Source organism: Gorilla gorilla, chromosome 11 (genome assembly GCF_029281585.2).
Source record: "Gorilla gorilla gorilla isolate KB3781 chromosome 11, NHGRI_mGorGor1-v2.1_pri, whole genome shotgun sequence".
NCBI classification, from domain to species: domain Eukaryota; kingdom Metazoa; phylum Chordata; class Mammalia; order Primates; family Hominidae; genus Gorilla; species Gorilla gorilla.
The window spans coordinates 68952217-68979699 of NC_073235.2; the positions used below are offsets into that span (position 1 = coordinate 68952217).

General features: G+C 36.3%; 1 protein-coding gene and 1 long non-coding RNA gene across 2 annotated transcripts in view; one reads left to right on the top strand and one right to left on the bottom strand.

Annotated features, from left to right (window-relative positions):
- SCN7A (sodium voltage-gated channel alpha subunit 7) overlaps positions 1-16297 on the bottom strand; it is a 90693-nt gene extending 74396 nt beyond the window's left edge. Inside the window, exon 1 of the mRNA XM_019021647.4 lies at positions 15993-16297. The gene's annotated coding sequence lies outside the window, so the exon portion shown is untranslated. The remainder of the gene's footprint in view (positions 1-15992) is intronic.
- Positions 11776-27483, top strand: part of LOC109025811 (uncharacterized) — a 55992-nt gene continuing 40284 nt past the window's right edge. The window contains exons 1-2 of the long non-coding RNA XR_002004800.4: positions 11776-11902; positions 22646-22797. This is a non-coding gene — a long non-coding RNA (uncharacterized lncRNA). The remainder of the gene's footprint in view (positions 11903-22645; positions 22798-27483) is intronic.

Consider the following 27483-nt stretch of genomic DNA (forward strand, 5'->3'; position numbering starts at 1 on the left):
TACTGAAATCTACCTTTCAACTTCTCCATTATAATAAAAGAGATATTTTTTAGAAAGATCTTTTTTGCTAGAGATACTTTTTTCTGGCCAAATCCAATTATTTCCCTGTGAGACATATTTAACAACTGACTACACTTTTCTTCTTTAAACTTACTCATCATTGGCTCTGCACCCTACTCTTCCATGTCTCTTTTTGTATCTCTGATTACTTTTTTCAAATCAATTACAGTATTGGTCAAATATTAACCCAAATTTGCATCAGGTATATCTCACACCAACATGGCACATGTATACATATGTAACAAACCTGCACGTTGTGCACAGATAGCCTAGAACTTAAAGTATAATAAAAAATATATATAATATATATAAAAAGAAAAAAATATTAACCCAAATTTTAACTCTGAAATCTCTTAAGGGTTTGCCTTCTTCCTCTGTTATATCTATCATTCTGATGAATGCACAGGCAAACAGAGTTTTAATTACTCTTTGCATTCAAATATTTATCAAGTACATGTGAATATTTCCCAAATGCTTTCTTCCCCCAGCTGTCTGTATAGTAACTTCACCAATGGCAGCAACTTAACAGGTAAAAACAAAATTATCTTTCTGCATGACTAGAATTACTCTTTAACCTGTGAGCTACTGTAAAAATAAAAACTCAAACTAATTATCTTGAAAATTACTGATGGCATTTTTCTCTCTGTCATCAATCCTTATACACAAAATAATTTTCTTTCAATAATTTTCTATGATTCTTGAATACTATTTATTTATATATGTCCTTGAACGTAATCATCTTTGTAATTCTATCTTTGGGGTACTCTAGTAGTCTTCACATATTTCAACTCTAGTCTTTACCTATTTCAAGTTATCCTATAGGCAACTCAAAGTAGTGTTCATTAAATATAATTTCATGCATCAATTCCCCATTCATGAACCTGGTTCTTTTTTCACACATACAAATATTTTATTTTACTAATTTGTTCCAGTCCAATTCCTGTCAAAATTTACTCTTCCAATGATTCTATTCAATGTCAAAAGATTGATTTTTCTTTATTTGTTCGTCTAAACACTCTTTGTAATTTTATTATTGCAATTAAAGATAATAAATTTTGGTTTTGATATTGTGGCATTTTGCATCTGTGTATTTTCTCTCACAATGCTGGCACTAGCTGAATTACTTCTATAAGATTTTCCCAAGACAGAAATCACCCACACATATATATACTCACACATATGTTCTACTTCAGAATTTTTCACTGTTGTGCAAAAGTGAGTTGTTTAATACTTTAACACATTACTTGTCTATTAATTAAAAGTAAGCATAAGATAAGTATTTAATATTATTGGGACACCATTCATTGCAAGAATCAGACTTCAACTGCTAGCATAAGTAAATGACGGGCAGGATATATTTTAAATATACAAAACGCAATCTTATAGATATTCAAGGGGAGGATACATGGTACATTTCTGTGTTATAAATGTTCTGTGGAAAATAAAAATGAGAAGTAAAGATGAAAATAAAATATTGGGATGACTACTTATGCCTTTTGTGGAATCAAGTTTTCTGGGTTTTGCTTTGCTTTTCATGTCTGCCGCATTCTACTTAAAGAATGGCTTCCTTTTCTTACATCTAAGAATACACATAGACTAAAAATATTGACAGTCTTAACTTTATTTGGTTTTTCAGTTTAAGTTCTGACCACATACCTATAACATATGTCTCAAAAAAAAAGTAAACAGAAATATACTTTGACTGAGCCCAGCCTCTGGATTCATTTACAAGAACCAGTCACAAATGACTGGTTCAGTCATTTGTAATCAAAGACAGGGATATTTTTGCAATAGCAGTGGTTTCTTATGCCCAAGTCCCTCAAGAGATGTTTCAGAGATAGGGTACAAGGAAATTTTAAAGGGAAGAATATGTGCTAGGAAGATCAAAATGTATCTACTTAGAGCTGTCTTCCCAGACTAATGGTATAAAAACTCACCTTAAAATTTACTTATTTCCAAATATCTGAGACATTACAAATTTGCTAAGATTATTTATAGATGCCATATGCACACATATACAAACATGCATATGGTCACATTTCACATATTAAACTTTATTAAGGGGAGCCAAGATGCTCTGAATAAGTACAATTTATGAGTATAAGCTACAGATAACCAAGTTTTCTCTTACATATGAAATTTTTTCCTTTAAAATAGCCTTTCAGGCCGCGCACGGTGGCTCATGCCTGTAATGCCAGCACTTTGGGAGGCTGAGGAGGGCAGATCACGAGGTCTGGAGATCTAGACCATCCTGACTAACACGGTGAAACCCCGTCTCTGCTAAAAATACAAAAACATTAGCCGGGCGTGGTGGCGGGCGCCTGTAGTCCCAGCTACTCGAGAGGCTGAGGCAGGAGAATGGCGTGAACCCAGAAGGCGGAGCTTGCAGTGAGCCGAGATTGCACCACTGCACTCCAGCCTGGGTGAAAGAGCGAGACTCCGTCTCAAAAAAAAAAAAAAAAAAAAAAAAATAGCCTTTCAAAATATTTTTACACAGAGATCCTTGAATATATATTAAATAATTTATAAATAACTTATTGATTATCTTTATAAACATTCCTTACTATATTATGATAAAATATAGTGATGCTCCCAAAGGCAACTGCTGAATGATCCTGTTATACTTTTAGACTTTTGTTTCCTGCCTTAGCAATCAACTGTGACTTGACATTGTCTTGGTATTTTGAATCTCCTCCTTCTATGTGGAAAGAGAATATCGAAATTTTCTGGGTGAAGGACTAAAGATTGTTGAACTTCTTCGAAGAAAAAATTCATGGGCTTTGTGACAGTCATTGGTCGCTCAGGGACTTTTTTCTTTTTACGTGAACCAACCGTATTCATGCTCTACTTTCTCACCATAAGCCTTGATTATTTAATAAGGAAAAATGAAGTAAAATATATGTATTTGAACGTTAGTAAGTCAATTTGTAAAATGTCTCACAAGAAGAAAAAATACGTGCTAGATAGCATTAAAATAAGATAGGCCTATAAGGACTCCAGGTTTCTGTCTAAAGGCTGGTGGCCAATGGATACGACATATCCAAGTTATCTATATTCTATATGACTTATTCAACATATCAACAATTTAGGTTGTGATAGAGAAACGACCTAGTAGAAACAAATAAAATCATGATCTTTGAACTTAGACCTACAGTCAAATCCTGAACTCTGTGACTAATGTTCTAAGAAATCTCAGTCAAATTATTTAATATCCCTGAACATATTTTCTCAGGCATAAAATTGGGATTCCTCTTCCAGTTAAATAAGAATAAATCAAAATAATATGAGTAAAAATACCTAGTACAGTGAATGGCACATAATACATGGAAAATAAATATAAATTTTTAACTGTGATAAAATTTGCTATATTAGAATGGTGAGTCAAATTTACTAGAAAAAAATATAATAGAAATACTTGTAAAACTTCAAAATTTGGACTAAAATACCCATTGGCACAAGTACAGTAGAGAAGAGATGTGCTTTTGAAACAGAGAGAATTGTCAAGGGATTTTACTTAATAGTAACTGCAATACAAATCAATACTAATTTGTGTCTGCCAAGAACACTAATATAACCTGTATCTGTGTTGATAGAAGATGCAGGAGGCAGTCCGTCTCTACTGGGCTGTAATCCAAGAACACCACACCTGAAAGGCATGTCAACAAACTGAAGAGTCTTCAAATGGAACCAGAAGGTCGATTAAGTAAAATAAAACAATTTACAGACAAGCTAAAAGAATGGAGAATGTATAGTTGAGGTGGAAAAAACTCAAGTACAATCTTACTATTTCCAAGTATCCGAATGGTTCTAATGTGGAAGAGAAATTAGACTTCCATGTTGTTCAAAAAGGATGAACTAGAATCAATGAGGTGAAGCCAGAAGAGATTTGGCTCGAGAAAGTAAAGATCTTTCTAATAGCTGTCAAAAATGAAATGGGTTGGTTTGGACATCAGACCTTCCCCTTAACTACCAATGTGGACGCACATACTTCTTGACAGGCAGTGGGATGATCTGAATATTGGTTGTTAATTTCAACATCTTATAATTTTGGAACATTTCTAAGGTTAAGATCATTGGTTGAATTTGTTGCACAATTTCACATGATATAAAAGTCTGACTGAAATATTAGCTAACTAAAACTATGCAGCATTGAATTAACAAAATCAGTATATTTTTGATATTTTTAGGGATCCATTCTGATTGCCAAAAGTATTACTAAACTAAGTTAAAAATATTAACCTTAAAAGAATACAAAAAAATGAGGTTATAAACTTCTTGCATGGATGCTGCCATCAACGAAAATGGTTTAAACACCTTCCATCAAAACTGCAAGACCCAATTTGCTAGCCTGTCTTCCTATTGCATAATCCTAGTATAATATCCCTTTTCTTTTTCTATTACTACTCCATAAGAAAATAATCTTAGACTCTTCATTTTGCCACCCCCCAGCTATGAGACCTCAGTAACATCACCTGACCTTTCCTCATATATAAAATTTGGAATCCCTCACATATCTCACAAGGTTTTAAAGATTAAATCAAACCACAAAGAAATCCTGGACCACAGCACTGGTTTAATCAGTACTGATTCTGTCATCCAACCCAGTCACTTATCCCAGAAGATTATTTTAGTGATAATTTTGATGTTGAATCAAACTACCCTGGGTTGTTGACTAGATGAATGAATGAATAGACAGCAGGCATTGCCTTCTGCGATACTGCAAAAAAAAAAAGAAATGCAAGCACTTATCAAATAGAAGTGGCATGCATCTGACTTCTAGATGGTTGAGTGCAGACTTAAATTATTAATCATTAAATCATAATTCAGCAAAATCATTTCTGTGGGGAATTTATGTAATATGGTCCGGGCACTACGCTTTCTGGTGAGCCATCTTAATACAGCACTAAAGTCTGAAAAAATATAGAAAGATTAATAGTTAATCCATCCATTAGACTTCTTTCTGAAACATTGAATAGCTAAAGTAAGCTTTTGGCAATAATTGTATCAAAGTCAATTGTATCAAGTCCAGATTTGGACACTAACAAATTCATTGTACCAATATTTTATATTGTTGACTGAAGTGGAATCCATTTCTGTTGAATGTCAGCTGAAATTTGCAGGAGCAGCAGAAGTACATGGAAATTGGGTGAATTTTTATAGAAAAAAAATTTCTCCTTGAAACGAATTTCAAATTTGAGTATGAGCCAAAATTTATTTTAATCTTTATGGCAATTATGATTATGGCCATGCTTACCAAGTACCATTTTTGAAGCACTGGACTAGATGTTTCTAATTAAATTATTTTACTTTCTCACATATCTTCCTGCCTTCTAGTTACTCGGATAGTGTGGGGTTTGTGTATGTTTGTTATATTTATTTGCATAGTTTTCAGTACATATTATGTTGTATTTGTTTTTCTTGTTGTACTGCATTGTTTGTGGAACACCTATAAGAAGGTTTGGAAGTGGGCAGTTCTCATTATCCCTGGCTCCATGCGCTACTTGCATTAAAATAAATTCTAGATGGCTCAACTGTTTAAATACAAAATAAAATTTAAATTTAAAACAACAAAACTTATAAAATCAATCATAAATAAATTTATCTTTAATAATTTAAAATAGAAATCTTAGTTTAATGAAGGAAAGTGCTGGTTAGGGTATGAAAAAACACTCAAACTTTTTTGATCATATAAAACAGTATAATTATTCTAAGAGGAAAGCTGGTACTGTTTATAAATAAAAACGTTTACACTTTATCCTAGCAATTCAAGCAACAGAGACTTGACTCTTGGGTACAAATGTCAAACCAATTTATGTACTCAAATCTGTTCACAGTAGTGTAATTTTTATACCTAAGAGAAGAAGTCAACATGTATCTCAGGTGCAGCCACTAAAAAACATTATAGTACATCCTTAAAAGGAACTACTATTATTTTTTGTTATTCTGTAACTATATTGAATTTTAAGGTTAAATACATATATAATGATTTAAAAATAGAAACAAGTGTTAACTGGGAAATAATGTGACTCTTGATATCTTAATTTTTTTAACACTAATAGCTTGTTTCTAACTTTGTACATAGATAATGGGTTCTCATAGTGAAGCCTAAAAAATCTGGCTTGTATGGCTGACTGTCATTCATATAAAGAATATGGACTATGGGGAAAGCATCAGCTTAGAAATTAGGGAAAGATGTCTTTTATTTTTTGGTGGGTTTGAGGCACATCTGAAACAACTAAAAGAACAATTCAGAGACTGGAAATATAAATCTGGAGGTTAATATACATAATTAAACTGTATGTATGTGTACATGTTTTATATGCAAATATAAATATATATATTTATGTACCTATGAGGGTGTATATAAATGTATATATAGTATATGGTTATATGGTTATATAAATAGCTGAAACTCAGAGAAATAAAAGGATTATGTGTATTTGCAAAATGTGTGAAATTCTTTATGGAATGATTACAAGGGGAGCATATTGAAAAGCACCTACCTATTATGATTTATGATTTAAAAATCTAATCTTGAAGGCTAAAGATTTTATATGTCATCACTAATACATGTTTTAAGTCACATGGCTCAAATACTAGTAAGGTATATCACAGTCAAATCTTGAAAAAAATTTGGAAAAAATGACACATTATAAATTAGGAAATAATGATTAAGCATGATCACTACCTTCTTAGCAGAAAATAAAAAGGAAACCAGAAGACAGTATAACAATATCTTTAAGGTGTCAAAGGGAAAAGAAATTTAAGACCAGAATTCTACATACAGCAAAAATACTCTTCAAGAATGAAGACAAAATAAATATATTTTCACATATCTCAGATGGACATGTCTATGTTTAAGAAGGAATGAAGAGAATGAAAAGTAATAAATATATGGGAATATATCTTTTAAAGCGTAAGTACTCAAAACTGGGAAGAATCCATCAAGATGAGAATAGATTTATAAAAATAAAAATGGAAGTCTATTTATCCAATAAATACAATTAGCAAAATAATCAATGAACTACTAATACACATAACAATGACTGAGTGACAAAAACATTGTGCTGAGTGAAAGAAGTCTGACATCAAAGATTACAAACTATATGATCCAATTTATATGAAGTGCTAGAAGACAGCAAGCTAATCTTACCTTGTTAATCTCTCAAAATGATTAGTTTCAAGAGGAACAGAGATTGGAATTAAAATCATCTCAAACACTGGTGGATCTGGTTCTACAGACTATGTGTTAAATTTTCCAATAATATGGGACAATTAATATCTCTCTTGTTGAGGGAAGGAACAGTCTAAGACATTAAGCTTCAGAATGAGAGTCAACAGAGTCAACAGACACGATAGGATTAGAAGTTCACAAACAGTGCCAGATAACCAAAGCAAATCACCCTGTCACATCTGATTGCAAATATACTAAGATCAATGAGCATAAGGAAGGCTTAATGGCAGTTGAAACACTAGAAAAGGACACGAATCACTGGGAATAAGATCTTTTTGAGGGTCTCCTGCCTCACTGAGAAATGTGACTATGACAGTGATAAAAGCAATAGAAATGGAGGTTTCTAGGAATAAAAAGTAAAGCTGGTTCTGCCTGAAATGTTCCTGCTTGAAGCTTCCAATACAACAAAGATCTTTGATTCCCTACCAGTAACTCTGGGAAAGTGGTTGAGCCCCACATTCTAAAGAACTCAATGTTCCCAGTTTCTCCAGATGTTCTCGAAACTTCCGCTGCTTTGCAAAATAAGCCTCTAGAATTCTAAATTATCCTTTGTTATCTCATCAAAAAGAGCAAGTTGTAAAGGAGCCAGGATTGTCCTGGAATTCTATTTCTAGTGGATCCAGTCTGTTAAATCCTTGACCAAAAATTCCTGGCTAGTGGCCACATTAGGATTCAACAAGTGAAGAAAAGTAGCCTGTGCTGCTTCTCAGCGGAATACAAAGGAGGCTGTATGATGCAACCAGATTATAACTTGCCCTTCATCCTGAGGTCTTTGATACTAATTGTTCCCCTAAGATGCAAGACCTGATCTCTCAACCTCTGTTTAAAAAGTTCCAGAAATAGGACATCCCTGGGACTCTTCGGGACCTCTCAGAACTAGCTGACCTCCTTGAGTATCCTCTTAATCTGTGGTTAGACTTAATCTGTAGATTTCCTTGACCCTTCATTGCTGCCAGCTTCTCCTCAGCAGTGGAACTAAGCTCATAGATCCACAAATGATACCCTAAATCAGTGAATAGACAAAAGAGTTCTGAACCAGTGTCATATAAGGTCACTCATAAACCCCTAGCACCAAGTCTGGCTCCGTGTTAGATTCAGATAGACACAAAACCTTCAACAATGTACCAGACCCTGGAAGGTTGACCAGATATAACAGTGTCAAATCTGCAGTTCACAAGTCCTGGAGCTTCTAAGAGGACAGAGAAGATGAGAGGATGACCTCTGGTTAACACGCTGGTACTGAGAGCTATAGATAAAGAAAATCTTGGTACAGGTGATTTCGATCATACAAGCTCTGGAGTGCATATCAGAAATCTCCTGGAGCTAATACTGAAAATCTAGGAGCCAGTGGCCCAATCCAGACAGACTATTTCAGAATAGCTTGTGCCGCAGCCTTTGAGATGAATCTGATGCAGACTGCTAGGCAGAAAGATGCCTTGGCTGATAGCTAAGCTTCACCCAACCAACTTTATAAAGCAAGCAGACACATCATTACATCTTCTTGTTTGTTTTTTCTCATCTGATAGCCTGAGTATGAGAGATAGAGCATATACAGGAGTTGCTGAGGCAAATACCTGTTGAACAACAACACTTCTCCAGAAGATCCACATTCTTTTCATATCTTTGGGCACTAGTTTTCCCTCAGCTCTAATGACCTGGCCATGTTGGCATTCACATGGTGGAGGACCTGTTGCAAAACAGTTCTAAAGCTTGAAATCAAACAAACACAACTGGGACATTCACCTTTGCATGTGGCTCCCACCCACCTCCAGGATAACAACTTTCTTTTTTCTTCCACTCTGTCCTCTCCTTTCCAACCCATCCAATCTCATGTTTAAGTAATGTTTCCTAAAGTTCTAGGTTACTTGGGGGCAGTTTGGGTTTATGCCTGTTGTTGAGGATTAACTATTAATTACATCCTTTTTCCTTTTCAGAAACATCCTGAGTTGGATGATAAATTACATGGCCACTCAATCAGTGAGCGAATGCTGTCTCTAGAGAGCCCAGTTCCCATGCAAGAGGCTGCATCAACAGCATTTTGAAACAGCAACTGCAGCTGCAGTTTCTTAGATAATGAAGGATGGGGAAGAAAAGGAATGCCAGAAGTCAGTATTTTTCTTCTTCCCTACTCACAATTCCCAATTGTTTCCCCTGTCCCTCAGTTTTATTTTTAGAGCACAGCCTGCCAGCAATGCACTCAAGCTGTGGAGAGAGATTCTCCACCTGTAGGAGATGACTGCCCAGGCCAGTCACAGCCTCTTCATTTCCATTTATTCCCATCTTAGGGAATTGAAAATACAGCACCTAAAGAATCAATCTCTGTGCTTTCTGAGAAACTGGAGTTGATCCTAGGGGAGATAAAACAAATGTTAGATTAGCTTTGCCAAATAGAATTGTCGAATGTTCTATTCTATATTAAATATATATTCCTAATGCATTCCAAAAAGATTGAGGTTCACATTCAAGAATGTAGACCATAGAGCAAGATAATATAAATTAAGAAAAATGAAACAAAAAAGTAAGGATAGTGGATCAATAGACTGAGGATAATATTGCAAATGCCAATTTCATTCCGTGTGCAGCAGGAAATAAGGGTAAAATGACTTCTCACTTAGTTGTTTTCAAGCTATTTTGAAACAATTATGCTGTACATCAGACATGGACAACGTATCATGTCTATTGCACCAATGACATTTAGATAGGTGTAAAAACAAAGCAGTGATGATAATAAGACTAAGTTAACTTGGGATCAGAAGGTACCATCGGCATAAGCAAAGATACAGAGTTAATGCGACCATTGTACATAATCTGTATTGTTGAGAATGTAGGACTCATACCTGCTGATCAATTTAGCAATTTAGTGACCAACTTATATTGACATTTTTATTGGTTTGGGCAACTTGACTGCACTTAATAGATATATCATCGCTTATATTTCATCTTTCTCACATTCCATAATGACTTACAGCTAAATTCTCTAATGCAGGGCCTTTTCCCTTAGAGCTTTCTGACTAGAATGCTTTCCCCTCCAGGGTTTACAACCCAAATGATATTAAATGCATTGCTTTTTTTAATTTTTATGGAAGGCTATGAAAATTTTATCATTGACTTCTAGGAAGCAGAAAGCTATGAGGAAGATGACTGAAGCTAACGAAATTCTAAAGGATAGACATAAAATTGCCTAAATCAATAAGTTTAATAGTCTAACTCTGTAGAGACATAATTGAGATTCATCTCAATGAATATGACCATTTACAGGCTGGGATATGGAGGCAAAGGCTACCCACACACAGTGCAGGTGAGAATATAACTTGATGCAGTTTTTTTAAAAAGCTACTTGTCAACAGTTTCTTTTTTTTTATTTTTTTATTTTTTTTTTTGAGACGGAGTCTCACTCTGTCGCCCAGGCTGGAGAGCAGCGGTGTAATCTTGGCTCACTGCAACCTACGCCTCCCTGAGTCAAGGGATTCTCCTGCTTCAGCCTCCCGAGTAGCTAGGATTACAGGTGCATGCTACTACACCTGGCTAATTTTTGTATTGTTAGTAGAGCTGGGGTTTCACCAGCTGGCCAGGCTGGTTTCAAACTCCTGACCTCAGGTGATCTGCCCACCTCAGCCTCCCAAAGTGCTAAGACTACAGGTGTGAGCCACTGCGCCTGACCAACAGTTTCTTAAATAAAGTTTCATGTACTCTTTGGCCCAGCAATTAAGCTGCCATATAGAAATTATTGCTGAAGTTTGAGAAGTCATATTTGCAAGGATGTTTATCATAACATAATACTTTTAATTCCAAAGAGTAGAAATAAAATGTCTACCCTAAGGGACTAATAACAAAAATTCTAGTATATTGTTATCATGGAATACCTAGTTAGTTACAAAAAGGAATGAGATGGATATGTCTGTGCTCATATGGAAAGTTTCACCAAATCAATTACTAAGTGAAAATGTAAAGTTGAAAACAACTTGCATCATTCACCTTTGAATAAAATGTTGTATAATGATTATATACATAAAATTGTATATGTTAGCATGTGCATAATGTTTTCCCCTCTGGACATGAGTGAAGTGTTACATCTATGGAAAGAGTCCAAAAAGGTGTCAGAGGATTCTGTTGTTTTCCAGTTAATATTTCTATATTACTTGAACATAACTCACCATGTATATGTATTACCAAAGCCCAGAAATGGAAAATTTGCACACTGAAGTTTGAGGAATAAAGGACAGCTTGACTAAAATGACATCAATCCACTTGAAATTTTGCAACCATCTGTGTGAATAAACGTTCTTTAAAAACCTCTTGACTTCAACCCACTTGGATTTTGCTTTTGGATTATTTTTTCACTTGGGTTGGTTACTTCCAATTTGGCGTTGATGATCTGATGCCTACTTTTTTACCTGTCTGTGGCAAACAGTTTATCAAGGCTGCTTAATTGACTTTTGCTACTTTCTCCTTGGATTCTGACTGCAGCTATGTTCTGCTTCCAGGTCAGTCCAGTTTGGCTTCAGGTTCTATTCTTCAATACGTCCACTTAATTCTGGACTCAACTTTCTCACTCTGACAATTTCAGCCAACAAATTCCTAGAATATGTTATCTTGCAAAAGAAAGTGGTAAGTAAGCAACTTTCTCAAAAGCATAAATATGCACTGCCATTTTTAAAAATATTTTATCTCTAATTGATAAATAGTAATTATATATATTTAGGGGATACAAGTTGATGTTATTTTATATATATAAAATATATATATGTATGTACATACAAACATTGTGGAATGATTATATCAAGCTAATTAATATATCCGTTATCTCACAGACTTATTTCTTTGTAGTGGAAACATTTAAAATCTATTCTTTTAGCATTTTGAAATATACAACACATTATTATTTAACTATCACCATCATGATGTGCAATAGAACACTTATACTTATGCCTCCACTCTAACTGAAATTTTGCACACTTTGACCAACATCTTTCCTTTCCCCATTCACCCCCCTCACCCCCAGCCTCTGGAAAGCGCCATTCTACTCTCTACCTCCAAAAATTTGTCTTTCTAAGATTTCACATTTCTATGAGATCATGCAGTATTTGTCTTTCAATGCCTGGAATATTTCACTTGGCATAATGTCTTCCAGGTTCACTCATGTTGTCACAAATGATGTCTATTCAAAAGAATTGAAATTAGTTTGTCAAAGAGATATCTGCTCTCCCACGTTTCCTGCAGTATTATTTACAAGAGCCAAGATATGGAAGAAATCTAAGTATCCATCAACATATGAATAGATAAAGAAAATGTGGTATATATACACAATGGAACGCTATTCGGACTTTTAAAAAAGGAGACTGTCATTTGCACTGCTGTTTTATTTGGATTATAATTCTTAAAATTTTTGATCCAGACATTTTCTGAATTAAAAAAATCTAGAACTGGCACATTTACTGAAACCCTGGAGGCTTCTTAGAACTGGCTATTTACCTCTGCTTCCGACAATTCTGAAAATGCCTGTCTGTTTTTCCAGGATTCCAACCCGCCCTCCCTGCAACTCTCCCAAAAGCTCCTTTAGCTTTTCAAATGTGAAACCAAACATATAGATGTCCATCCCCTTCTCAAATTAGAGAGAAACTAGAAAGGTGCCTTGAAACATCCTAGGGTGAGCATGATTTAGTTTTTGTCTCACTCTGAGTTGGGCGAAAAATGTCCAACATGGAGCCCCAGGGCCAGAGAAAGAGAGTAGATATGGGCAAGAGCCTGTAATCAAGTGCTTAGACCATGTCGCCTCTGGGAGAACTCAGAGAGTGAGCAGCTGGTGGACTGGAAGCCTCACCTTAGCATTTAAAATAGGAAAGACAGACTACTCTACTCAGCACAATATATTCACCTAGGGTCTATGGCCCCCAAATCAGCATCACCTCCTGTTCTAGTTTAAAACCAAATGCCCTATCATAATATCAGACCTTTCTAATCAGAATTTCCATAAGTGGGGCCCCAGCTTCTGCATTTCTATCAAGCTCTTTGATGTCTAGGCACTCAGTGTGGCACCTGACCCACACCATCATCAGAGCGGTCCATTGAGCTGGTTATCCTTGTCCAGCACCAGGCTGAGTCAATCCAATTATAAATACTGCAGAGACAACAGGGATATCTGTTTGCTAGGAATTTCAGGATGGAACATAAGAAGATGGAGCCTCATTTGTAATAAACAATAATTGAACAAATGAATGTAAAATAATAATCGTAGCTGGGTCAAGAGATATGCACCAACTCAAAAATAACCTCTGAAGCCCTCAGATGAAATCTTATCTTTAACCTCAAAGGCTCCCTCTTTCAATGTTGCTGCAATAAGACCTCACTTGTCTGGTTGGTTAGTCCTCACTAACAGAAGAGAAGGAACCAACACAGGAAAAGAAAAGTGACATCTGTTTGTACAAGATTTCCTCATGTGATAATGTGTGACTGTGCATTGCTGATATCTGGAGTGGGGGTGGGGGTGGGCAGAGGTTATAGATGTTCGTCTCACACTGACAAATACTGAAAACGGCTAGTGGAAATAATGGGATCAGACTCCCAGAAATCAAGAATGTCCCTTTTACTCCAATGCCTCCACCATAAGCTTTCAGGAGGGAGTCTAAGGCGGTAGGTAGATGGTGAGTCAATCTCTGAATACCCCAGTTGTGACACGTATCTCAACCCAATGAGATCTAGGGCTGGAGTGTAGATTTCCCAATCCCTGAGTAAGGGATTGGGGAAAATACTGTTATTTTTATTTCTAGTATGCTTTGGACAGGTATTTATCCTACTTTGGGAAAATCAGTGAGAGTGTATATCCCCTACCAAACCGTCTACCACACGAGGCTATGGAGACAGAATGCCCAGTTTTGAAGTGCTTAGCTCTGCCTCCAGTACTCCAATAGAGACTGATATGCAGCAGCAGGTCCAACGGTCATGTGCCATCTGGGATCTGATGACCCCTTTTCCTGAGCCCATGTTCAAATTGAGGTCTTTCTTCTATCACTTTAAACATATCCATGGGAAAGAAGGGACTCACAGTACCTATCCCCCAGGTGCAAGATTTTAATGAATCTTTGCAGTCAAGATTAGAGTATTTATGCCTAAATTTTGATTTCTCCTATGTTAAGTAACGGACCAAATACATTCAGCAATATCCAATATATGTGATGGCTTCATCCCCAGGAAACAGGACTACAGACCTAAAATCAATTTTAAAACTAAAAACAGAAAGAGGGTAAAGCATATTTGGAGAATATTACAAGGTGTTTAAATATGCAAAGCTAGCCAAAGCACACACTTTTCACTTTTTTGAGGATAAAGGCTTTCAGATTAGAATATGCTTTAAACTGTACAGGTGGCAAGAAAAGGATTTGAATTTCACTTCCTCTAGTGCATTCTAGAGATGCATGTCAAAGCCCTCTGTATGCTTATATTGAATCAGACTTAGAAGGAAAACCAGAATAGTGAAGTAGATAAAAACACAGAATAATCCCTTATGTAATCAGCAGTTACGCATATGGTACTTTCATAAACCCTTTATATCATCTCTGTCAATTAGTTTTTGTCAGGACTTTTTGGAGTGTCATTTATAAATAAAGAAAATAAAGCTTACTCAAGTTAAATAATTGGCTTAATTTGTACAAAAATTGAAATCAAGTTTTGTAGTTCTAAATCCCAAAGACTTCTCCATTGGACTTCCCGCTCAATTACTGATTTGCCAGGTAGCCTCAGCAAATTACTCCTTATAGGTCTTACTTGTAAAAACAGCAGCTGGATTGTAGAATCTTTAATTAAGGCTAGTCATAGCAGGTATGGTGCCCAGGATTCTGTTTATTACAGGGCCCACTTTCCTTCTACTTTGCCATAAATTGCTCTCCTGAATGAACAGCAGTGGGGGAAAGCATCCACAAGAAGCACCACCCAAACTCTTTCCCATTTCAAGATATTTTTCAGTCCAATATCCAAACTGGAACCCATCATTTTCGTTAATGAAAGGGGCCCATCGGTGTGTCATTCCAAATGCACTCATCATTTGTCTTGTTTTGACCAATGTTCTAAGTTTTGAAGCTAACACAACCAGTCACACTATCACTTCTAAAAGAAAACCTCCAGAAGATATGCATTTTATAGAGCAAAACAACGCAAAAACAACAACAACAATCTCTGTTGATCTAGTCAATACCAAAATGCCCAACTGACTAAACTGAGCACACCACTGCCAATCACATCAATGCCTCTACTTTTATATTGTCTATTCCTTTGGGAAAATCAATCTTGAAATCTCTGTTATTTAGAATAAGAGATAGGATTCTTAGAAGAAGTGTACAACAATCTGCATAATCTTTCCTCCATTTTATACTATCATTGTACCATGTAATGTAAGTCATTGTCATATAGGGTTTCTAGAATTTTACACTAACAGAGAATGTTGGTTTCAGAAGCTTACCTGATGGAATTAGAAAACTGACCGCACATGCCATGCAAACATCCACAGACCACGGCTGCTCTTGAAGTATACTCTTGAAGTAACTCTCCTAATGCACGTCCACAATTTCAAATCTCTGTCCTCCTGCTGGGGACCCTAAGGGTGTGTATGGGATGGGGCAGGTGGGAGTGGATGGGAAAGGCTGGCAGCGGATAGCGGCTATCACCATTCTGGGACTGGACACAGCAGCAAGAAAAAGGCACTTACTTGCTACGAAGCGACAGGTCTCCACCAGTGCCTGAGGGACCCTTCAGGAGCAGGGCTCCTTGGAGCCCTTTCCTCCTCCTGGGCTTCTCTTTCTCCACGGATCTCTCGGGTTTTCTGAGCTCTAGTTGTACAGAAGCTGCTGTTAGGCTGGCGTCTGTCCTCACCAGCTGTGGCTCTGCAGTAAATGCGCCCCCCTAAATGGCCAGTTAGACACCGACTCACTGGGGCGACTCTCCAGCCACTGACCCAGAGACCCCTCCTACCCAGATGTCCAGTGGAGCCGCGCCCGCTGCTTGGAAGCTGTTTTTGTCTCCTTTCCACTCCTCCCTCCCCTCTCCCAGCCACTCCACTCTCTCCCCCGCCCTCATCTCCAGGCCAGTGCGCGACTTCAGCATCCAGATCGGGCGTGGGCGGGTGATATTGACAGAGACCTGCTGCAGATGCAGTAACAGCAGCAGCTGTGGCGTCTCCTCCAGCAGCTGCCGGGAAGGGAGGGAGGAAGAGGAGCGGGGGGTTGATGAGGAGGGGTAGAGGGGAGAGGGCCTGCAGAGCGTGAAAGAATGAAGGGGCTAGGGAACATCCAAGGAGGAGAGGAAAAGGAGCAGCGCGGTGCAGCTAAGTTGAGGGGGAAGGGAGAGTGAAAATGAGGGAGAGGAGAGGAAGACAGAAAACTCTGGTTCTTTAACCTCCAGTTGTATTCTCTCTCCCCTTGCCTAGGTGCCCCAGCAGAACTTAGAGGGGCAATTGTCATTCAAATCTGGACATTGCTGTAGTTAAAGAGTTTGTAATCCTGTTGTTGTGTGAGTATGTGTGTAGCTGTTTTTAGGAAAGAGTCAAGAGTCAGCTGGAGCTGCCTTTTACTCTGGATCAGTTTCCCACTCTAGTGATTTGAAACACGAGGGACAGAGGAAAAATTATGTTTATTTTAGAAAACTGCGGCAATACAGTGTAGTTTGGGAGTGAAGGCCCAGAGGGGTTGGACCTTCTTCCCAAAGGCCACACCATAGAACCTTCATTTTGTAACCCTATTTTATGCACACATCACATCACTTACTTCAAAAATATATCAGCATATGTCTCTGAATGGTAAGAACTTAAGATTTTAACTCAATACCCTGATCACATCTATAATTAGCAATAATTATTTTGTAGCATCAAACATTCACTTGATTTCTTTATAATGGACAATTGACTGACTGCAGGCTTCTCTTCTCCACACTCTGGTGATGATGCAAATGAATTTTCTAGAGCATAAAACCTTCCCTTAGAGCAGTCTGACACATATATCCCTTTTCACCCAGTAAAATTCTACACAACTTTCTGTACATTCAAACACAATATAAATTTAATGAACTTAATATCAAATATTTCAAAGTTTCCATGTGATATTTAAAATAAATAAAAAGAAGTACTGCTTTTTATAATGTGTAATGAACAGGCAGTTGATCCCAAGATATTGTACAAACCAATCACATAAATGAGAGGCAAATAGATGAGAAACTAATGGTGTTGGTTTTATATTCTGAGTTAGCTAGCCATTTTCTTGTTTTGGAACAAATATTTGTTTTGGGACAAATATTTGGCACTACAGTTATATAACGGTTGTGTAATATTACCAGGTTGGATCTGAAAAGTTTTGGCAATTATTGTGCCCCTAATAATGAGCTGAGGATCCTTCCTCCCCCATTGAGTTTCTCAGCAGGAGGAACTACGTAGTGGAGGGTCTGTTTTCAACATTTCTGCCTTAAGAACTTTATAAGCATATTTCTAAACTCTACTTTCTAAGTATGTATTCAGTAGGTGGGAGCTCTAGACCCCACATACTCTCCTGTGTCAGGAGAGAAGCTGGCTGTACCACACTACACTTGAACCGGATACGCTACTGTGGGCATTAGCTTCCTTTCAGTCTGTTTAAATGGGAGCTGTTTATTGTGACCTCAGAGATGTCAGTGTCAGAAGTGTGGATGGACTCGATGTTTTAATTCTCAAAAAAGTCTCTACATCCAGAGTTGACAAAACCCTGTATAAAAAGACAAGCAAACAACTCTCCCAAAACACACTCAAACAAACCCAAAACTCTTTCTTTGGAGATATGTTCTCCAGTTTCATCATCTTTTTCTACCTGGCTACATGGTAGCCATTATGTTCTGCCTTTATGGACACTCTTATTTATTAAGAATTTATTCTGTGGTTGACAGTCTTTCCCTCCATTCAAACTCTTGCTTTCCTTCTTAAACACTTTCTCATCCATTTGAATGCCAACAACTATTTGGATGAAGCATCCAACAGCCTAACTTCTGATTTCATCCTTAATGGATTATCTTCTTCTCCACATCATCTCTGCTATCAATTCCCACTTTCACAATTTGAATCCTATCATAGTTAGCAACTGCTTTGTATTTCTTCTTAGTGCTTATCTGGCCTGCGAAATAGCTATTGCTTATATGTTTATTTTCTGTCTTGTTCCACTAGAATGCTTTCTGCATGACAGCTGAGACTTATTTATTTCCTGCTCTACAATAGTGCTTGTAAGAGAGGACGTAATAGAGTAGGTACCCAGTATATTTGCTAAAGTATTGAGCATTATTCATACCTAATCCACTCTATGCTTTGTGGGAAAATGTGGAGATTCACTATAGGAATAGACCATAGATCACATGTAATCTAAAGAACATGAGAATTGTTTGTTGATCTGTTTCATTCTTAAAACCTGGTGCTTGGATGCTTTAAAGCTTCTATAATATACAGGTATGAGAATTTCCTCTGGTTTCAGAATCTTGATATAAAGCATGAGCCTGCCTGAAAAGAAATGGTAAAAATAAGAAAGTCCAGTCATGTCTATGGGGAATACCAAGGGACGCAGAGAAATAAAGCACTCAGCCTCAAACCTAAGCTATTTTTGATAATAGCCATTCTAACATGTGTGAGGTGATATCTCATTCTGACATTATCAAAAAGATGAATGATAACAAGTGTGGGTGAAGATGTGGAGAAAAGAGAACCCTGTACAGTGTTGGTGGGAATGTAAATTAGTACAGCCATTTTGGAAAATAGTAAACTCAAAAAACTAAAAATAGAATTACCATATGATCTAGCAATCCCACTCCTGGGTATATATCCAAAGGAATTTAAATGTCTATGTCAAAAGGATAGTTGCAGTCCTATTTTAATTCAGCATTATTCACAGTATCCAAGATATGGAAGCAACCTAAATGTTTATTGCTGGATAACTAGGTAAAGAAATGTGGTATATATACAAAATTAAGTACCACACAGCCTTTACAAAGAAGGAAATTCTGTCATTCAAGACGAGGTGGTACTGGTGTACATTAGGTTAAATTAAGTAATCCAGGCACCGAATGATAAATGCCACATGATCTCACTTATATGTGGAACTAAAAAAGTCAATCTCATATAAACAGAGTAGAAAGGTGGTCTCTAGAGGTTGGGAAGGGGAGGGAGAAGGAAATAGAAAAAGTTGATCAAAGGGTACAAAGTCTCAGTTAGAATGGATGAATACATTTTAGTGATCTGTTGCATTGCATGGTGACTACAGCCAAAATAACATACTGTATATCTGAAAACTGCTTAAAGAATAGATTTTTTAACATTCTCACTACAAAAAAAGGATAAGCTGGTGAGACAATGGATATGTTAATTAGCTTGATTCAATTTTTTACAATATATATACAAATCAAAGCATTACAGTGTACCCCATAAATATACAATTATTTATTAATTTAACATAAAGTAAAATAAAATAAAATGCAAAAAAGGGAGCTGTGCTTCTTAGAATGCATTCAGAAGGTAGAAGATCTAGACCCAGATGTTCTGCCTTGTCAAGAGAGAAACCTCCTCTATCACACTGCACTTGAACCAGATAGGCCCTGGGAGACTTTACTTTCCTTTTAGCCCATTTAAATAAGGGTTGTTTATTCTTACCTCAAACACATCAGTGTCAAGAGTGTGAATGGATACTTCCCATAGCCTTATTATAGGATAATATAAAATAGAGACTGATTTTGGTTCGCTGTCACAATGCAAGCCTAGATTTATTGAAAGATGAATATAATGTGAATCATATTGTAGAATCATGTCTTTCTGAATCATTTGAATTTTATGATTTTTTATTTTATTTTATTTTATTTTTTGAGACACAGTCTGGCTCTGTCACCGAAGCTGGACTGCAGTAGTGCGATCTCAGCTCACTGCAACCTCCACCTCCCAGGTTCAAGCAATTCTCCTGCCTCAGCCTCCCAAGTAGCTGGCATTACAGGCGTGTGCCATCATGCCTGGCTAATTTTTGTATTTTTAGTAGAGATGGGCTTTCACCATGTTGACCAGGCTGGTCTTGAACTCCTCACCTCAAGTGATCTACCCTCCTTGGCCTCCCAAACTGCTGGGATTACAGGTGTGAGGCACATGCCTGGCCTTTTATGATTCTTAATACTTCATATATTCTTTTGCAAATGCAGGTTATCTTTTCAAGTGCAATGGGCAATATTGCTGGCAAATACCTATTATCTTTTATTCATTTTTTTAAAATGATACATTTAGGGCTTACAAGTGCAGATGTCTTATATGGATTGTGTTGACATCTGGGCTTTTAGTGTACCCCTCACTTGAGAAAATTTTCAACCCTCGCTCCTTCCCACATTCCCACCTTTTGTAGGCTCCAATGTCTCTTATTCCACTCTGTGTCTATATGTACCCATTGTTTAGCTCCCACTCATGAAAACATGTAGAAATACATATTATTTGTTCCTTTCAGTTTTTTATCATCCTTACATGCCTGCACAAACACAGTACTGCCCAGAATCAGTTTCTTGTCATTGTTTTTATGTGTACAACATTCAACTTATGATTCTATTAATACTTACGTGTTTGCGTTCCTTGGAATTACTCTAGAAAACCTTACCACAATCTTCAACCCTGTCCTAAGTTCCAAAACTATAAGAATCTGTACCTGATCCGTGAAAAAAAAAAAAAAAACTGTAAAGAGCTGTTTGCAAATAACAGAGGAGAAAAATAAACAGCTTGTTTCTTAGGGATTCTCAGAAATGAAAGAACAGGTCATAGATGATAAGAGTCACTTGGACCTCTCTACAAAAAAGTAGACAAAATCCCTTCCAGACTATTGATAATTCATTGACAAATTTCTAAACTGGTTTCAATTTTCCTAAGATATATACATAAACACATTGTCCCAGTTCTACTTTTCAAATATGTTCCAAAGTCAGGCATAGTCAATACAAATCTTAGAAAAAAAAAAGTCAATTTAACATTAGAAATCAGCAGAGAAAATATGTCAAACATCTCATTGAGAAAACACATTCATAATATAAGTTGGACATTTTATGCCTATATTATTTAATACTTTTTGTTCCCTAAAACAGATTCCAAAAATCATAGGAACATCTGGAGTTTGTGTTCAAAGTGTTCCTGACCATAATACATTCCATTACCAATTTCATGTCCAAAAATTCTCTCTCAAGTAATTCCCAGCCAGTCTTGGCAGAAGCCCAGGATAGTATATTTTCAAGTGAAAAAATAAAATACAATTACACAGATAATTACAAAGTTGCAATCTGTCACTTATCTGGAAGTCCCATTGTTACTTGTGTGCATATACATGAAATAGTTGAATATGTGCATGCCATGTGCAAAAGTCAGAATTGACTGCTGTAATAAAAAAAAAACTAAAATAACAGTGGCTTAAATGAAACAGAAGCTTATTTCTCTCAAACCTATCATTCCAGGTATAAGCAGTCCAGGGCTACAAAATACAAAGGAATTAGGATATTTTCAATCTTGTTGATTTTTCTGCCTCTAGTGGACAAGCCCCAGTTGCATGAATGAAGACGGATTAACAACACTTTTACATTCCAGGCAGTGGAAAAATAGAATAGAGGAAACCAGAAGCATTAATTAATACGTTCTTGAGTTCATATCTTGTTGGCCAGAACTTAACCCCAAAGACAAAACTGGTTGCAAGGAAAGATGAGTAATGTCATATTCATTTTGGTGCCTATTTCAAGAGCTAAAAATTGAGGTTTCTAATAAGGTAGATAAAGGTAACAATAAGTTTGGGGGGATGACTAACACTTCTGTCATGCCATGTCTGTGTCTACAGTTGACATTCTGTTTGGACTGGATGCCCCTGCTGAATTAGGAAAATTGTTGTGACTTTCAAGGATTTCAGAACTTGCAAAAGCATAATCCAATTTACCAATAAACCTTTCCTCCAACCTAAATTAGAATTATCAAGCAAGGAATTCATATTGAAGAACAAGTAATTGAATAGTATAATAATAGATTCTAGTTTATTTCCTCAAATTCACTAGGTTTCACAGTTATATTATTTCATTCATTTCTATCACTTTGTGTTTGGTTTAATAATAAAACACCAGCTCAAAATTTTTCTCACATATTTTCCCCTTCCCCAATTATTTAAGACAAGTCAAACAAAACCCAGAAATCCTAACTACATTTTCAGTGAAACTATGAAACATCTGTAACATCAAAACATACAATATTAAATAGAATGTAGTTGGAAAAATTAAAAATTATTTAGTAAAGTAAAACAAAGAAGGTCTAACTTACTTGTCTGTGAAAAGTAAATCTGGTAAGAATCAAGCTAATTCTATCTACAGACAACTATGACATCTCAGTCCTTGAAGAGACCTGGTTATCTTGCAACTGGACAAGGTTGGATGCTGAAAACAGAAAGTTGTTTGAAAATCTTTAGACCACCAGAAGGCCAGCTCCAACTCACCCTGACTACTGCTCTCATCCTCTACTTAAGGTGAGAAGTATGTTCTCTAGAAAATTTGCATTATAGAGTCTTGAAATCTGAGGTATTAAACACAGAAGATGGAGAGAAGTTCTGCCCTGGAAACAGGAACATTAAAATGTTTGTATTCTAAAGATGACATTCTTCCCCTCACTCCAGGTTCTTTTCCTTACACAGAACCCAGAAATCTGGTCCCCATATTTTATATTTCAGAAGGACTGTTCTAAAGTCTTCCTCTGAAAAACCTGACCTGACCCATAGGGTAGACCCACTGATATTGGCATTTTAGTGTCCTCAACAAAAAAGTTAACTGATTACAGGCTCATCCTAGAATAAAGTCTGCTAGTCCTCAAGATTTACTTCCTCAACTCCCAAACATATGCATAAATGCATAGAGTATCCTGTTGGTTTCTTAGTGATCACTAAACAACAATCATTGGATATTTGAGGAATGCCTTCAGCATGGCAGAGAAAAATTGAAACAAACTTATTGAAGGAAGTGATTCAGTGGAGGTAGAGATAGTAAGGCACAGAAGAAAATTCAAACATAATATGATCAATATGAGAAATAAGAGAGGTATATTTATGAAGGAAGAAGAAGATGATGCCATATTTTAAAGGAACAGAATAGAAAAATACTGTATGATCTCACTTATATGTGGAATCTAAAAAACACCATCTCACTGAAGCAGAGTATAAAAATGTGGTTTCCAATGGCTGGGACATAGGAGAAATGAGGAGATGTTGGCAAAAGACACAAACTTTCAGTTATAAGATGAATAAATTTTAGGGATCTTGTGTACAGCATGATGACTACAATCAGTAATACTTTATTTTTTTGTCAGAATTTGCTAAGAGAGTATATCTTAAGTGTCCTCACCACAAACACACACCCACACAAATAGTAATTATGTGTAATGATGAATGTGTTGATTAATTTGACCATGGTAATTATTATAGAATATATACATATGTTAAATGATCTCATTGTACACCTTGAATATATGTAACTTTTATTTCTCAATTAAACCTCAATAAAGCTAAAACATAAAGGAACAGTATATGAAAGAGCTCTTGGAAATTTAATCTATGAGAGCTTATTATTATTATTAAATGGTTTGGTAATAAAATTATGGAAATTATCAAGAACGTATGGGAAAAAAGGACAAAGAGACGGACATTTAACCTTAAAGTGAAGAAATGTGAAAAACCCTACTTCTGCCAGGTGATCAAGGTCAGCATCAACAGTCATAAATCATATTGATTGTATGTACCTTTGATATACGATATCATGAAAATCACACTTTACCTCTGTGATATACCTCCAAAATCCCGTATCACCAGACTAATAATGAGGGAAACATCAGACAAATTCCAATAGAATAACAACATACAATATACCCAGTACTCTTCAAAACTGTTAAAGAAATCAAAACAAGGAAAGTTTAGGAAATATCCATGTCCAAAAGGAACCTAAGGATATGACAACTAAATGTAATATGGCAAGCTGAGTAGGATCCTAGAACAGAGAAAGGACATCAGGCAAAAGCCAAAGAGATCTGAATTAACCATGTACTTTAGTTAATAATTATGTCTTGACATTGTTTTATTGATTGCAACAAATATACCCTATTAATGTAAAATGTTAATAATGGAGTAAATCGTGTGTATATCTTGGGGGGTATATGGGTACTCTTTGTAATATTGTCTCAATTTTTTGCTAAATTTAAAACTTCTCTAAAAAGTAAAGTCTATTAATTTTTTTAAAAGTCCTGTTAGTGTAGGCAAGACTCATTGATGGATTCTAAGATTAGTTAAAGAAAATATTTGCACAGTCTCAAAGAATCTAGTTATAGGATAGATATTCATTACAAAGGGGAAAATAGTAACTTTATAGTGGATTATCCTAACAAAGGCCAACATAATCAAATGACCAAAGTTAATATCACCAATAATAAGACTTCAGGTACCATGTTTCTCCTGATATAATTCACTGTAAAGGCATCAATATCATTTCTGTGGTATTTTCCCAAATATGCATAAATTTAATATAAACAGGAGAATACATCAGAGCAGCTCAAATTAAGGAATATTCCACAAAATAATTGGTCTGTCCTCTTCAAAGTGTCAAGCTTTTGAAAGGCAAAGAAAGACCAAGGAACAGTCATGGATTATAGGAGACTAAGGCAATATAACAATTAAATATAGCATGGAACTCTGAAATGGATCTTTTTTTTTCATTGCTCTTTTCTATCAAACGTTTATTTTATTTTATTTTACATTTTAAGTTCTGGGATACATGTGTAGTATGTGCAGGTTTGTTACATAGATATACATGTGCCATGGTGGTTGGGTGTACCTATCAACCTGTCATCTAGGTTTTAAGCCCCACATGCATTAGGTATTTGTCCTAATGCTCTCCCTCCCCTTGCTCCCCACCTTCTGACAGGCCCAGATTGTGACGTTCCTCTCCCTGTGTCCATGTGTTCTCATTGTTCAGCTCCCACTTATGAGTGAGAAGATGTGGTGCTTTGTTTTCTGTTCCTGTGTTAGTCTGATAAGAATGATGGCTTCCAGCTTCATTCATTACCCTGCAAAGGACATGAGCTCATTCTTTTTTATGGCTGCATAGTATTCCATAGTGTATATATGCCCCATTTTCTTCATCCAGTCCATCACTGATGGGCATTGGGGTTGGTTCCAATCTTTGTTATTGTAAATAGTACTGCAATAAACATACGTGTGCATGTGTCTTTATAGTAGAATGATTTATAATGCTTTGGGTATATACACAGTGATTAGATTGCTGGGTTAAATGGTATTTCTGGCTCTAGATCCTTGAGGAACCACCACACTGTCTTGCATGATGGTTGAACTAATTTGCATTCCACCAACAGTGTAAAAGAGTTCCTAATTCTCCACAGTGCTGCCAGCATCTGTTGTTCCCTGACTTTGTAATGATCACCCTTCTAACTGGCATGAGATGGTATCTCACTGTGATTTTGATTTGCATTTCTCTAATGACCAGTGATGATGATCTTTTATATGTTTGTTGGCCGCATGAGTGTCTTCTTTTGAGAAGTGTCTGTTCATATCCATTGCTCACTTTTTGATGGGGTTGGTTTTTTCTTGTAAATTTGTTTAAGTTCCTTGTAGATTCTGGACATTAGATCTTTGTCAGATGGATAGATTGTAAAACTTTTCTCCCATTCTGTAGGCTGCCTGTTCACTCTGATGGTAGTTCCTTTTGCTGTGCAGAAGCTCTTTAGTTTAATTAGATCTCATTTGCCAATGTTGGCTTTTGTTGCAATTGCTTTTGGTGTTTCAGTCATGAAGTCTTTGCCCATGCCTATGTCCTGAATGGTATTGCCTAGGTTTTCTTCTAGGGTTTTTATGGTTTTAGGTTTCACATTTAAGTCTTTAATCCATCTTGAGTTAATTTTTGTATATGGTGTAAGGAAAGGGGTCCAGTTTCTGTTTTCTGCATATGGCTACCCAGTTTTCCCAACATCATTTATTAAATAGGGAATCCTTTTCCCATTGCTTGTTTTTGTCAGGTTTGTCGAAGAACAGATGGTTATAGATGTGTGGTGTTATTTCTGAGGTCTCTGTTCTGTTCCATTGGTTTATATATCTGTTTTGGTACTAGTAACATGCTGTTTTGGTTACTGTAGCCCTGTAGCATAGTTTGAAGTCAGGTAGCGTGATGCCTCCTCCACCTTTGTTGTTTTTGCTTAGGATTGTGTTGGTTATACAGGCTCTTTTTTGGTTCCATATGAAATTTAAAGTAGTTTTTTTTTCTAATTCTGCAAAAATAGTCAATGGTACCTTGATGGGAATGGCATTGAATCTATAAATTACTTTGGGCAGTATGGCCATTTTCATGATATTGATTCTTCCTATCCATAAGCATGGATTTTTTTTTCATTTGTTTGTGTCCTCTTTTATTTCCTTGTGCAATGGTTTGTAGTTCTGCTTGAAGAGGTCCTTTGCTCAGGGAAGGTGCTTGTAAGTTGTATTCCTAAGTATTTTATCCTCTTTGTAGCGATTGTGAATGGAAGTTTACTCATGATTTGGCTCTTTGCTTGTCTATTACTGGTGTATAGGAATGCTTGTAATTTTTGCACATTGATTTTGTATCCTGAGATTTTGCTGAAGTTGCTTATCAGCTTAAGGAGTTTTTGGGCTGAGACAATGGGGTTTTCTAAATATACATCATGTCATCTGAAAACAGAGACAATTTGACTTCCTCTCTTTCTATTTGAATACCCTTTATTTCTTTCTCTTGCCTGAAGTTCTGCCCTGGCCAGAACTTCCAATACCATATTGAATAGGACTGGTGAGTGAGGGCATCCTTGTCTTGTGCCAGTTTTCAAAGGGAATGCTTCCAGCTTTTGTCCATTCAATATGATATTGGCTATGGGTTTGTCACAAATAGCTCTTATTATTTTGAAATATGTTCCATCAATACTTGGTTTATTAAGTTTTTAACATGAACAGATGTTGAATTTTATCAAAGGCTTTTTCTGCATCTATTGAGATTATCATGTGGTTTTTCCCCTTGGTTCTGTTTATGTGATGGATTACATTTATTGATTTGCGTATGTTGAACCAGCCTTGCATCCCAGGGATCAAGCCGACTTGATGGTGGTGGATAAGCTTTTTGATGTGCTGCTGGATTCGGTTTTCCAGTATTTT